Raw genomic sequence first — 3,721 nt, forward strand, 5'->3', positions numbered from 1 at the left:
CAAAATGACACAACAAGAGACACACAGAAAACAAAAGCGAAAGTAAAAACGAAAGTACACAATGCAGCTGCTGCCCCGCTTTGGTCGCGGGTCCCACTTACTTGGGACGATTCTCCGCTTTGATCGCGGATCCCACTTACCTGGGACTACGGTGCACCCCCCTGACTGCTGAAAGTTCTGGTTCCCGGGTCTCGGCACCACTTGTAGCGCCCCCTTGCCCGCAAGGAAGACGCAACACTCAGGAATCTTCTTTCAGCAGTTTATTCAGGCCCCTGACAGTTCTTCTCCTCAGTTCTCTTTCTCTTCAGTTCTCTCTCTCGGATGCCCCTCCCAGCCTTAATAAAGCATCTCAAGCCCCAATGCAAAGCAGCCACGTGGAGCTTTCTCATAGAGTGATGAAAAGTCATGTGCCAACTCTCCCAAACAAGGAGTTGTTTATCACAGACCACAGCAGAGCCAGCGCCATCTTGTAATGGCGACCATAATTTGCATAAACGGCAGAAACGGCTCACCACACCCAACCTTTACTCAAGCATTCACTGGGGATTTATACAGAATACTTTAGTACATACAGGGCAGAAATAGAGGGAGAGGAACAAAATTGTGTGCTGCTTAATTTCAAAATATAGCAGAGTCTAAGTTAAACACATTTCTATTTCCCATACTTCATGAGCATAATTGGATTTCTTGACAAAATCATGGAATTGTAGAAAACAGAAATTGTACCTAATTTCATACTCTAGTCTTATATATTTAATAAATTAGAAACAGAGGCTAAATTTCTTATTCAAAGAAAGCTACAAATCTAGATAGAGAAAAGAACGGATCCGAGAGTCTGTCATCTGGAAGGCAGTAATAATGTACTATTAGTCAAATTTTTATCACTGTGACCTGCCTACAGTTACCACCCATTTAATCCCTATTAGAGGATTAATGTACTGATTAGGTTAAGACTCTCTTAACCCAATCATTTCACCTCTAAACTTTCGTGCATCATCTTACATATGTGCATATGGGGGACACCTCATATATGAACCATATAATGTACTGCTTAAAAAAGTAAACTTTAAATTTGGACAAAATAGGCTTTAAACCACATTTCTAATTGTCATCTTACATATCTTAAAATAATTTTTCTCACTTTTAAAACAAGTGCTGCTCTGATCCTCATCAAATAAATGAATTAAATGAAAGGATACTTACAGGATTAGTAGCTATACTTAGTACATTGTTAGCATAAAATAAATGCTACCAGCTTCTATTATTAACTTTGTGGCTGGAAAAAAAATATGATCCAACCATAATGTTACTTGCTAAGGTTAAAATTTCTAGGCAATTTTATAGTTGATGAATGACAAAAATGACTGCAAATTTATGGCTGGATTTTATTTATTTAGTACTTGGCAAACTTCAGTAGTTATGAATGTTTTATTGCTTTAATCACTGCAAGTCAGAGTGGATTTGCCAAATAACATGAAAAAACAGTAATTACATTTGAGTTTATTGAAAACTCAAATTTATCTAAGCATCTTGTATTTTCATTTGCTAAAACTGGAACTTCTACCTCAAAGTAACCCCCAAACTATACTGATAGCATATTTCCCAAATTTCTGCTATTTCTAAATAAACATAAACAACTTCAAACATTAAAGATCTGTTTGGGAAAAACTTTTGAATATTTTCTCACAAATACATAAAGAACACTTCATTATTTGAATAATTTTAAACACGCTAAAGCTTAGACCTCAGTGGCTAAACATCTTCGTAAGTCACAAATCTCACTTCCTAAGTTCAGTGGCTTTCCACTTTGAAAACTAATTAGTGATCTGGATGATATTTCTTGCTCACAAAGTCCTTTTCACTTCTTCCTAAGATTACAGCCAGATTGTGCTGTAAGAGCAAGTTCAAAGAAGAGGTTTAATACTCCCTGTTGAAAATCAAAGAGGACTCTACCCATTCTCTTCCCATATTGCATTTACTTTAGATAAATATGAAAAGTTTGGTTTTCCTTTTGAAAAAGACTATTAGCAAACACAGCTGGTCACCCCAATTACCAGGTGAATTTAGGATGAACTATGGGTGACAATTGGTGCTTTCAAGTCTACTTGGGAATAATTGTTTATCTTGAGAAAATGTGGATGGTAGATCATATCTACTTAGCGATATAAAAAGAAAGAATTTCTATTTTTGCAAAATTTTTTAGCAGATTTCCTTGATAAATATCAAATTTTGGTTTAATGCTTGCTCATAATAAAAGCATGTTCTTTTCCACTGTGGAGAGAGGTTTCCTACATTGAGGGGAGATTTCTCCAACACTTCAAACCCAGGTTGTTGCAAATCTGAACTCTTCTTCTGGTTTATTAATTTTTTTTTCTTTTTTGATGTGAAATCAAAGGAAGCATGGAAGTTAATTTTCAAAAGAAATTAAATAAAAATATTTTTAGGTTCATGCTATTTTGTGTGTGTGTGTGTGTGTTATCTGGTCCACTCATATTGTAACAATCATCTGCTTCCTTACTTTTAATTCTTTAAAAAAATTTATTGGTTATTTATGGTTACACATAACATTAGAATTCATTTTAACGTAATTACAGAAACATGGAATATAACTTGCTCTAATTTAGTTCACTTTTTTCCCTTTTCTGTCTCCTCCTCCCACCCGATTCCTATTCCTCTACTCTAGAGATCTTTGTTATTATATACTTTTTTAATTAGTGTCTTGTAGTTAAACACAATGGTGAAATTTACTGTGGTATTCATGTATATACGTAGGAAAGTTAGGTCCGATTCATTCCACTCTTTCTTCCCTTATCATGTCCCTCCTTCCTCCCCCTTCCTCTAATTATTTTTCTTTCCTTCTTGGTTTTCGAGGATAATTTCTCAATCTTGGAAAACTTTCTGGAGTTATAAATATAATTTGCTTAACAAGAAGCTTTTATTTCAGAAAGGGAAAGGAACAACATAAATGATTTTGAGATTTGTATGTAAATATCTAATAAAAATTTAAAATTACACAGAATTTTTCTTTGAACTACAGTGGAGAATTTAAGTAATTTTCTGCAATGAAGAAAATTTGCAAAAAAAGAACATTCAATTTTTTGGATTTTTTTCCCAGAACATTTTAGAGATGAAATTGTTCTTATTTAACAAAGTTCTCCATTTTAGTTATCTGTGTTACACTTCACATGTAAAGCAGTCACAAATTTTTGACAGAGTATTTTAATAATCACATATTTTTCTTGGAAAAGAAACAGTAATTTTAGCAACCAGAATTCTCCAGAAAAAGCTAGTTTTTGTTCCTCTAATCTGCTAACCAAAAAACAGTAAGTTGTATGGAAATTTCTATCTTGAATTAGTATCTTTGAAAATCCGTGATGCCATCACAAGAAATATAATATTGTACATTTTCATTTGCTCATGTTTGTTTTTATTTTCTATCTTCAACAGCAAAGAAAAGAAATATCTGTTTCATAATTTTTTCAGTTGGGCCTTATCAATTGACTTAGAAATTTTTTTTCCGTTTGCATATTAAGTGGTCCTCCATATTAATAATGCCCATATAAAATACAAAACATCAATCATTATGAATTAGCCAGATTGTGAATTATTAAATAATTCATTCTCTATCATAATAGCTCATAAACTTGAAGTTTAAATACCAACCTATTTTTTCACAAGAGAAGGATATCGAACACTGCATATGGATTTCTTCTCCTAGAAA

This window comes from Marmota marmota, unplaced genomic scaffold (assembly GCF_001458135.2).
Source record: "Marmota marmota marmota unplaced genomic scaffold, marMar, whole genome shotgun sequence".
NCBI lineage: Eukaryota > Metazoa > Chordata > Mammalia > Rodentia > Sciuridae > Marmota > Marmota marmota.